Raw genomic sequence first — 11,756 nt, 5'->3', positions numbered from 1 at the left:
TGGAATGTGAGTTCTTCAAGAACAGGGACCAGGTCTTGTGAATCTCTGTTCCCACTGTCTAGCATGTAGCAAAGGTCAGCTCCTATGCACAGAAGAAGCCAATCAGTCAATCACTCAAGTTGGTTTTGCAGACCAGTGGTTCCACTTATCTGATGCTGCAAACAAACCACCACAGTGTGTGGTGACTTAAGATGACCTTTACGTTGTGCATGAATCTCCAGTTTGGGCTGGGCATGGTGGGGACAGCTTGCCTTTGTTCCACTTGGTGTCAGCGAGGACAGCTAGAAGGCCAGGGGCTGGAGGCTATCTGGAAGGCTGATCACCCACATATCTGGCCCCTGGGCTGGGAAGGTTCAGGCAGCCTCTCTGCAGTCTCTGCACCAGGATGGTGTCTGAGCTCTGGACTTCCACATAATGCAGGGTGTCTTAAGTTATATGCCCCCAAGAAAAAGGGTACCAGAAGGAAGCTGTATCACTTAAAAAAAATTAAACCTTAATTTTACAATAGCCCTAGATTTACAGAAAAATTGCCAAGATAATACAGAAGTTTCCCATGTAGCCCACACCCACTTTCCCCTATTCTCTTAGGTTAGCATTGCACATTTATCACAATTAATGAACTGATACTGATACGTTTTTATAACTAAGCTCATACTTTTCTCAGACTTCCTTAGTTTTTACCGAATATCCCTTTTCTGTCTGAGGATTCCATCTAGGATACCTAGATTTAGTCTTCTTAGTCCCTGGAGCTGTTTCTCATACTTTCCTTGTGTTTGATGGCCTTGACAGTTTTGAGCACTAGTGAGTACTGGTGAGGCAGTATGTAGAATGCCCCTCCATGGGGACCTCTCTGATGTTTTTGTCATGATTCGGCTGGGGTTACAGGTTTGGGGGAAGAAAACCACCTTGGTGAAGTGCCTTTCTTACCACATCATACCCAGCGTACATACCAGTGATCACCGTTGATGATAATCTTGATCACGTGGCTGAGGTGGTAATTGTTAGTTTTCTCCACTGTGAAATTATCCGCACCCCCTTTTTCATACTGTAGTTTTGAGAAGAAAGTCACTAAATATGCATAGCCCTCAAGGAGTGAGGAGTTACACTCTGCCTTCTTGAGGGCAGAGTATCTGACACACATTATTTAAAAGTCTTCTGTGTGGGAGATTTGTCTGTTCTTCCCCACTTATTTCTGTATGCAATCATTGATTTCTATCAGAATTAACTCATGCTTATTTATTTGTACTCTGGGTTATATAATCCGATAGTATGTTCTTTTGTTGTTATCTGAATTGTTCCAGCTCTGGCTATTGGGAACTCTTTCAGGCTGACTCCTGTGTGCCTTTCATTCCCCACATTGTGTGTTTGTGACTGTGTGCGTGTGTTTGTGTGTATGCACTTCCTTACCTTTTGGCACTGCGAGGTGCACTAGATCATGTTTATTTCCTACCTCTATCTAGAATTAGCCATTTCTTCAAGGAGCCCTGGTTCCCTTTATTGGGGAATGGTATTAGAAACCAAGATCTGGGTGTTAGGTGTGCTCATTGCTGCTGGGGTGTATCACCTTTTTGAACATAGCCTCGGAAGTCATGGAGTTCACTTCTGTCGTAATCACAGACCCTCTCAGAATCAAGGGGAGAGAACGCAGATTCCCCACCTCCTGGGTGGAGGTCTGCCATTGTCACCTCATAAGAGCTGTGTGATGGGATATATTGGTATCATCTGTAGAAAATGCCATCTGTCACATCAGCAATGCTGTGCACACTCAGGGATTCTTACTGCATTTAAAACATCGTTCATCTGTGTCTGGTTTCTGTTTTGCTTCAAAGAAACTCTTTCCATGGTTTTTCTTAAAGATGGTTTTAGCTGATACAGGGACATGCATTAAATTACACTGAGCCACCTTGGGAGGCAATCATTGCCTTCCCAGTGCTCTCCTAGTTCTTTTGTTGGAGTCGAGGAGAAGGTCTCAGTTGGGTGCTACAGGTGCCTTGAATGCATTTCTAACACTCGCTAATCTCTTTCCTTTTTTAATGTTCTGATTTGGAGCATCCTTACAGCACAGCCTTATGGGTAGAATTTAATCATATTGTATTTGTTTGTTTATTTAACTTTGGCGGTTACCCTTTGCAGCACAGACATTCACTACTTAACCAGGACGCACACACAGCCCCCCAACGTGTCCCAGTCCCCTGCACTTAGGCAGAGCCATGTGATTATCCATGGCCAACGGATTGTGCCTGAAAGATTTAAAAGCCTATTTAAAGAAAGCAACCCTCCTGTTCTTGCATTGCCTGTTCTAAGACGACATTCCTTCCCTCTGCCTGAGACTCACTGACTGAATGAAGTGGACCCTCTGCCGGCCCACCTGGGAGATGTACCATGTGTTGTGGGAAACCTTTGAACTTTGGGGATCAACTGTTCCTGCTGCATCATCTAGCCTTTCCTAACTCATACACCTTGCATAGGGCAAGTGATACTGGATTTTCAGTTACATAATGATGCAAAATTTACTCCCCCAAAAGTGAGTTAGTTCAAAGAAAAATAGGTGAATCGTTTGCTAGGTGATACTCAGACATGGTGGAAATCAGGGCAAGGACACTCAGATGAGTAGCATTTGGGAAAATACCACCACTGTGTTCTCATCTTGCTCTCTGCATGGGAACGCTGGCCTTTATTGGAGTTGGCCAGAAAATAAATCTCTGTTAATTCCCATTTGTTCCCTGTGTGTCCTGTAGCTTGAACAACAATCACTAGAAGCTCTTCATTAAAGCTGATGAGTCAGAGATGACATGAAAAGATCTGAATTTTCTATTTGATTTTAAAGTCAAATAACTTGCCTGTGCACACTGTGTTCCCCAGACACTAATCAAGGGTATAAACCTGGTGAGAGGGAGCTTTTCAAGTCTTTCTGTTCATGGGGTGCTCTTTAGAGGCAGAAGCAAATGCAGACTGACCCCGCATGAGAGACCACCCAAACACCGCAGCCGGGAGGGGGAGGATGGAACTCATCCGTTCCAACTCAACCACCAACAGCCGGCCATGTGCCGATTAGCGAGTAATTGGGTCTTGGCACGGTGATTTGCATGCTAGAAACTGCTAAAATATTCATGTACTTGACTATGTCTCTTCCAATTAGGTGTAATAAATGCAGATTTGGGTGGCCATATGTTTTATTTTGATGTAATGGTTTTAACCTTTATGGAGTGTGTGTGTGTGTGTTTCTAGTTCTCTAGGGCTGGCCTGATTTGAGGTAAGCTGGTATTTTAAGATGCAAAGCGATTAGCGTTTTAGAAACTTCTTGGGATTGCAAGAACAGGCAGTATTAGCTTGTTCAGCCTAGAAAGTCTGAATCCTACTGCTTTTGTTTATTCCTTCCTTCCTTCTTTCTTCCTTCTTTTCCTCCTTCTGTTCTCCCTCCCTCTCTTCTTCAAGCACATTGATTAATCTCTCTAAGCCTGTTTCCTCATCTGTAAAATAAGAATAATAACAATACCTATGAGAATTTTTCTGAGGACCAGAGAAGAAACTGCATATGAGGCATTTAGCACAATGTTTGGCACATACAAAGTGTTCCCTAAGTGATTGCTGTTGTTACGATTATTATCAGCTGTGTGTCTTTTAGCAGGTTACTTAACCTTTCTGAACTGTAGGTTTCTCCATCAGAAAAGTAAGCTCACATCATTCATTGCACCAGACTGTTCTGGTGTCTGAAGGAGATAATTAGATATTATTTTTATTTGTGCTCAGTGAATGAATAAGTGAATGAATGAATTCTGAGACTCGTGTCTTAGTCAGGGTAGGATCCCTGCAGTAACAAACTACCCCCAAGTTTTGGCTGGACACAAGTTTATTTCTCCCTCTCACTGCATCACAGTGTAGATGGACAGGAGGCTCTGCTCCACGCTGTCATTCAGGGACCCACTGCTTCCAGCCGAGGCTCCACCCCCTGCAGGGCCCTCAGAGTCCTCACCCTTCAGTCCACGGATGGGAAAGATGGTGATGGATCTCATGTGGGAGATTTTTATGGGCCAGACCTGACCAAAATCACTTCTGTTCTGGTTCCTGTGGCCTCTCAGTACAAACCTGGTTGCAAGAAAGGATGGGAGATGGTCTAGCTGTTTGCCCAGGACAGCAAAGAGGATGACACCTCACCCTGGACTGAGGGTCCTAGAAACCTCAAAACTGAGGACCACCAGATGTGTCTGAGACTCACAAATAATAACAAATGAATGTGACTTGATAATCACAACAGGTTAAAGAGGCAGGGGAAGGTTGGAAGAGGAAAGAAGGGAAGCATGTTCAGAAGAGCATGGAGCCCTGTGGCTCTGGGTCCCGCCTGTTGGAGCCACAAAGTGGGTCCATACCTCCTCCTCCCTCCCTCCGTCCTTGGCTGTTTGCTCCTTGGGAATCCATTAGCGAGCTCCGCCATTGTTTTTCTGATTTCATTATAAATGCCACCAAGACACATGCTCTGCAGTCTGCCACTGCAGTCCTAAGTGGGGCATTTTTGCTAGATGGATCGATTTTTTAAATGACAGCATCTGTTTGCTTGTACACATTTATTTATAATTCTTCCCTTGGCAATTAGAGCGGAGGAATCGGTGAGCGGTAACCAGCTGTTTGAATTAGCGGAAAGGCGGACAGTGATTTGATCTGTGAAGGAGTACCAAAGCCCTGGCCAGAAGCAATAAAAACATAACAGATGCCCCCAGATACACCATCCCCGGGGGAGGGATTGTAAATCACATATGATGCTGGCCCTAGAGATGGCAGCTAAGCTAGAAAAGCCAGGAAGGTTAGGGGGCTGTGTCTAGCCCTCCCTGGGACTCAAGGAGGTTGGTGGGTATAAGGGGGAGGCAGCAGAGTAGCTGAAGGGAGTGGACCTCGGCGAGTTGGACCTTCGGCTGAGTCCCCATTTCACTCAGAGTGAAGCCCGAAGTCCTTACCATGGTCCACAGGGCCCTGCCCATGTGGTCCTACTCTGTGCTCTTAGTCCTGCCTGTCTCACTCGGTCTGCTCCAGACACTCCAGCTCCTTGCTGCTTCTAGAATGAGCATGTGTGTGTTGGGGGGACAGTCCGGTGTCCTCAGAGTCACTGAGGCTCTGGCTTCTCCTACCTGGAGCTCTCCTCCTCCATCTCTGATTTCCCATGCTCACTGCTTTCACCTCTGGGCCCCTAAGTCCTTTCTCGGAACCTACTAGTTAACACGGCAGCTCTAGCCTTCCTCTCCCCTGTCCGCTGGTTTGGTTTTCTCCCTAGCACTCACACCTTTCTCACGTAACATGCACTGTCAATCGGTGTTTATTTTCTGTCTGTTCATAGAAGCTTTCTGATGGCAGGGACCTCGCTCGTCTTGTTCTCTGCTAAACTGTGCTTGGCACATAGTAGGTGCTCAGTAAATATTTGTGACTCAGTGAGAGGATTTTCACTTGTGGGAACATATGGCTGTTTTTCTCACTCCCTCGCTGCAATCGGCAGGGAGGGGATCATAGAAAACCCAGGTCACTTAGGGTGGCTCCCTGGGGACACCAACCCTGTAGCTCTCCAGGGCATAGCGCACAGCCTGGCACACAGTAGGTGTCCAGTAAAGTTGCTGAATAAAGAAATGACTGAATGGCCCAAATCAACAGTTAACAATGCTCAGGGCAAAAAATAAGGCGTCATCCAGATTCCTTCATTTATTTTATTCTTTTATTCTTGTTATTATTGTTTTCTTCCTTTGTCCTACACCAGTGAGTCTGACAGGCAGCACCTCTGAAATACACCTTGCGTGCAAGCACCAGTCCCCAGATCCTCTATTAGTGCCCTGGCCTGGGCCACCTTCCCCTCCTGACAATGGCTGCAGCTTTTAACCTGGCTCCGCTGCTACTCTTGCGCCCCCTACTGTTTGTTCTCCAAACGGCAGCCAGAATGAACTCAGAAAAAGGCCAATGAGATGCTGCTGCCCTTTGCTGTCTCACCGCCCTCCAAAAGGACCTTATAAGAAAATCCAAGCGACCCTCTGTGGCCACCTGGGGTCCTGTACACGTGTCTGGCTCTTCTGCCCTCCCTCACTGCTGAGCTGGTCCTCTTTTGAATTCTGTTGGAGTCTTTGTATTTGCTGTTCCCTCTTCCTGGAAGGACTTTGCTCTGGTTGGTTCCACACTGGCTCCTTTATCAGTCAGATTTCAGCTCAAATGTCACCTCTTCGGAGAAGCCTTCCCTGACTACCCCATCTAAACCAGTAATCCAGCCCATCCCTTTGCCCCACGGAGAGGAATGGACTGAATCCCAGTCGGGTCCCAGTGACTTAACTCCTCTTGGCCCCACCCTCCCCCACCTCCTCCCATCTGCTTTTGTACCCAAAGTAGCATCATATTTTGATATATTACTTTATCTCCTTTATTGTTCCTCCTGCCTCCAGTTCCAGTTTTCACTTCTCATCAAAGCAGACAGCTGTTGCCTCAGGGGAGGGATGTAACAGAAGCAGAGGAAGAAATAGCCTTTAAGTCTTCCCTGGCTTTTCTTCTCTTTCAGCAGAACTTAGAGTGTTCTCAGAAGAACTAAGAGGCTGCAGGGGATTTGTGGCATCATGGAAAGTCCTGGAATAGCAGTGGGGAGAATGGACCCCCTCCCCAGACTGCAGAGAGACTTTCCTGGCTGGGGCAGGGGATAGATGAGAGGGGGAAGGCTGGGGCCTGAGCAGTTGGTGCTGGGCTCTACTCCTCGGCATTTCCTGGGCAAGGTCCCAGAGAAGAGGCTGCCTCTAAGGCCAGAGACCCCAACTCAACCCTGCCTTGGGTTGAATCCTGCCCACAACTGTGCTTGGTTTTAAATGCATTGTCTTAATTTTTTTTTTTAGTTATTTGTCAACATTTAAGAGATTGGATACTTCAAAATTCTCTTGAAAATTCAGGTCCAGATTTGCAGTTTGTCTAGCAAAAGAGATCTGGCCCTGTGCTCCCATGAGGCTGCCCCACCCTCATCCTTGTGGGCCTGACATGAACTTGCTACTTTGCACTTGGCTCCTTTCCCACCCTAGTCTGACCCCTGTGGACATCTGAATTCTCCAGCTCCGGATGATGGTGCCAGAGACAGCTTGAGCGAAGCTTCTGGGGATCCAAAGCATGTTTTGAAAGCAACAGAGAGCTGCTGCTTCTGAAGGGGTCGTGCAGACAGGAAGGAAGCAAATCTCTGTGGTAACCCATGTGGACAGTGACCCACAGCCCGTAGAAACTGACTGTAACATCACGGCACCGTGTGAAGCCTGAGAGCTGGAACCCCGTCCCAGAAGGGAGTGGGACAGTCAGGAAGGACTGATGTTCACTCTTATGCTGTTAAATGGAGCAAAAAGGAGGGCAGGAGTCAGAGATCCAGTAGGTTACAGAAAGTTAAAAAAAAAAAAGGATCTATTTCTTGAGCAACCCAATTTGTGGATGAGATGCAAGGTTGCTGTCACCCTTCTCCAGGGTCCGGTTGTTTGCCCCCAGAGACGAAAATCCCATTCTTCGGAGGGCTTTCTCACATAATGGGCATGGAAGTGAGCCCTTCATTTCAGCCCTCCATATTCTCAAACTTGAATGTGCATCAGAATCATCTGGAAAGCCTATGAAAACACAGCCACAGAGTTTCTGATTCAACAGGTCTAGAGTGGGGCCCAGGAATTTGTCTAACACGTTCCCTGGCGATGCTGATGCTTCTGGTCTGGGGACCCTTCCTTGAGAGGCACACCTTTAGGGAATCATCTCAATTCGTTCTCACAGTGTTACCGGGTAGGGTCTATCATCTTCTTTTTTATTTATTTTTATTTTATCAGTGTGGACAGTCTTTATTGGCAGGTGTTAAGAGTGCAGAATAGTAACAAATCCAGAGGGAGGGGAAAGGAAGTGGAGCATGGCTTTCCTCCCTGCCGTGAGGACCCTATAAACAGGCCAGTGGGGTAGGAGCACTTGACTGTTTCCACTTTGGACCCAGCACCCTTTGGAGAACAAGCTCCCAGGCAGGAGGGCTCCTCACGACATGGGGGAAGGGAGCAGCACCCCGGAATATCTTCTTTTTTAAAGAAAAACAACAACAAAAAAGGTTAATTTGCTCAGGGTCACAAGAGTTTGGGCCCAAGTCTGCCTACCTAAGCCCTTAACCACTGCACACTCCTGTAAAGCCAAGTCCGGCCACAAGCAGACCTACGCCTGACCTTGGAGGGGTGATATATTTGAGGGGGGAGGGGTGGAAGGGAGTGTCTACGCCTGCCTCCTCCCTCGGGGGTAGAGAATAATAATAATAGTGTACAGTGTTCACCATGTGCTGTGCGTCATTCCAAACGCTTTACATGTATTAACTCCACCAGTCCTCATGGCAGCCCTCTGAAGTACATACTGAGACCCTCATGCTCCCCATTTTACAGATGGGGAAGCTGGCTCCATTCCTTCCAGTCAGCAGGCTGGGGAAGCAGGTGTGCTGACTTAGGAGGTTGTGATGGGTGGGGCCTGGAAGTAATGACATCACTTCTGCTTGCTTTCATTGGCCAGAACTCAGTCATATGATCACACCTGACTGCAAGGAAGGCTGGGAGATGTAGTCTATTTCTGCACCCGTGGGAAATGGGAAATGGGAAATGGGATTTGCTGACTTCTAGGCAGGGCTCTGCCTCGGCTCTTTGATGCATTAATATTATTTAAACCTCAGAAGGAGACATTATTAGCAGAGATGCACAGTGGCTGGACTGAAGGTCACTCCCAGGCTTCCTGGCTCCTAAGCACAGTGGTCCCCAGCCTCCCATTGAAACTGAGTCCCCATGCAACTGAGTTCCTCTATGAGTTTATGATTAACTTCTCTATCCAAAACTTTATTCCCTTTCTTCTCTGGTACCTGTTCCCCTCGGGATTGACACAAAGCAGGACCCTGTGGGGCCGCTCTTCATGTCTCCCATTCCTTGTTTGTAGAAAAAAGGCTTTAGTCTCCCAGGCCTTCCCTGAGCACCAAAGAACAGACTCAAGCAGTTAATGATTAGGACAATAGAGTCACAGGACTCCTAGTCCTCCTGAAGGGCTGTACATAATAATATGATGCATATCTTTTGAGTTATTCTACAGAAATTAAGACTCCCACCTGGTGGAGGGTAGTGACTCCAGGCTGACCACAAGCAGGTGAATCCCAGACTGGTTGGAACCAAAAGGTTGATGATGGAGATCCCAAAACATCACCCTGTTACCTCAGCATCAGCCAATCAGAAGAAGGCCCATGCGTGGATCACGCAACCTAAGACCCTCTTCCTTAACTGTCTTTAAAAACCCTTGCCTGAAAGCCATTGGGGACTTTGGGTCTTCTGAGCATGAGCTGCATATTTTCCTTGCTTGGTGCCCTGCAAATAAACCCTTACTTTGCTGAAAAGACCTGCCATCAGATTCTAGCTTTCTGTGCTGTGGGAACATGAGCCCTTACTCATTACACTACTAAAGGAGAGGGAAAGGCAGAATGTGGAAGCTGGGGACAGTGAAATGAACATTGTCAGCCAGGCCCCATAATCCAGGCACCAGAAGCTACATTAGAGGGACAGTAGCTTCTGGAATGGTAGAGATGGGGCCTGGAACCTGAAGATGGGGTGTCAAGACCTTTGCTGCCATTTTTAGCTGTGGGCTTTGGGCAACTCACTTCTCTTTGAGCCTTGGTTTATTGTAATACCAGGATTATTTACCAGGTTATTTGTGAGGGTGAAAACAATAAACAGCTAGCCTGGGAAGGGACTCAGTACATATTAATTCAATCTGAATTAAAAATGTGCATCTGGGCATCAAATTTACTGCACATTTGAATCATCTAGGGAGTTTTATTTTATTTACGTATTTTTAAAAATAAGATATTTTTCAAGTTTGGTAATATCAAGAACATATAGTAATGTGGGAAACAGGCACTCTCAACTTTTTTTTAAATGGAGGTACTGAGGATTGAACCCAGGACCTTGTGCATGCTAAGCTCTACTCGTGCATGCTCAGCATGCACTCTACCACTGAGCTATCTTCCTCCCCCATTCATCTAAGGAGTTTTGAAAAATGTCCAGTGCCAGGTTCCTACCTTAAGAGGTTCTGATTCCTTTGTACGAGGTGAGATCAGGGCATAGGTATTTTCTAAAACTCTCCCAGGTCATTTTAATATGCAGCCAGGTTGAGAACACCCTTCTATGATGCTGACTTTTATTCAGAAAGGACCAAACTCATACCTTCTCCTTAAATAAGGAGGGAGGGGGTCCAAAGTCTCTGGTTGGGTGAAAGCCTTTAGGATTGGGCTGGGGCTGACCTTGAGACCCTGTGAAGGAGCCATCAGCCGGGTGGGCGGGCCCAGAGCAGGAAAGGCCTGGTACATTTCATGCTTCATTTGGCTAGAAGGCCGCACAGAAAAACGTCTGTGCTTCAATACACCTGCTCCCGGCCCTGGATTTTTCTCTTCATCAGCTCTGCCGAGACCGGCAGGAGCCCAAACTGATAAATAGCCCGGCCTGACTTCCAAGTAGAACAGCAAAGCATCATCATTTCTGGGCTATCACCAAGTGGAACAACTTTCCGCCAGCTAAGGTGACACGTGGAGGTTGGCATTTGAACAAGCTGGTTCGCAGGACCAGCAACAGACAGTAAGTGCCACCTTGGGGCTATCACTCAGAGAGAGTACTCGCTACAAGCTCATGACTTTGGTTGTTCAATTGGTGTTTCCCTCGAGGTGAGGGGAAAGGTGGGTTATTTATTCAACAGGACATTTGCTACACAATAGGCACACTGTCCTTTACGTACTGCTTTACATAGTGCTTTGCAAATGTTAACTCAATTAAATCCCCACCGCCACCCTGTACAGTTGGAACTATTATTATCCCCATTTTACAAATGGGGAAACCGAGGCACAGAGCACTAAGTAAATTGCTCCAAGTCCCATAGCTGGTGTGACCTGGTGAGTGGCAGAGCTGGGATTCAGTGGATGCCGTGGCCTGGCTTCAGCATCTGGGCTCCTAACTGCTGTCCTGTGCTTAGTGTGACCATCTGTTTTGGTTTTCCTGGGACTGAGGTCTATCCCAAGATAGATGTGGGACTTTCAGTGCTAAACCTGGGACAATCCTGGATGAATTGGGACCATCTGTCATCCTAAGGGGGATGCTTCTTGAAGTTTTGTAGTAGATGAAAGATGGTGGTGAGGATGGAAGCCCCCTACTCACCAACATGCCTTCCACCTATATTTCTAGATTTTCCCCAGTCCTGTAAATAAAATATGTCCGGCGCCGTGTTGGAGGGTAGAAAAGACAACCGTGGCCCTGCATTCCTGGAGCCGACATGCCCCTGGAAGAATAAAGATGACAAGCAAGTAGATACATAAATATATTGGATACTTTCAGATTGTGATGGTGCTTTGAAGTGAAAGACATTTTTAGAAACGGGAGTTAAGGAGGGCATCTCTGAGCAGGTGGAATTTGAAGTTTGCTTTACGGCACTTTTACGCCCCTACTTTCCAGAAGTTTGCTTTACGCCACTTCACTTCTACGAAGGACCGACGTGAGTACCTGTTTTTACTAATGGACAGAAGTCCGAAGAGGATTTACTTTTACCGAAAAAAAAAAAGGCGAAAAATGAAAGTGTTATTCAACATCTGTTTTGCAACGAGCTGAGCTGTTACAGAGGCGTGGAGCGGCCCCAGCAGCCAGAGCGGCACCGCCACGCTCCTTCCCCGGGAACCACGCTCCGCACCTCGGCATCCAGCCGCCACAGCTTCGAACTGTGTCTGCGAGTATCTGTGC

The sequence above is a fragment of the Vicugna pacos genome, chromosome 18, assembly GCF_048564905.1.
Source record: "Vicugna pacos chromosome 18, VicPac4, whole genome shotgun sequence".
In the NCBI taxonomy this organism is placed as follows: Eukaryota; Metazoa; Chordata; class Mammalia; order Artiodactyla; family Camelidae; genus Vicugna; species Vicugna pacos.
The sequence above is the reverse complement of the archived record's forward strand: the minus strand, read 5'-3'. Positions refer to the sequence as shown.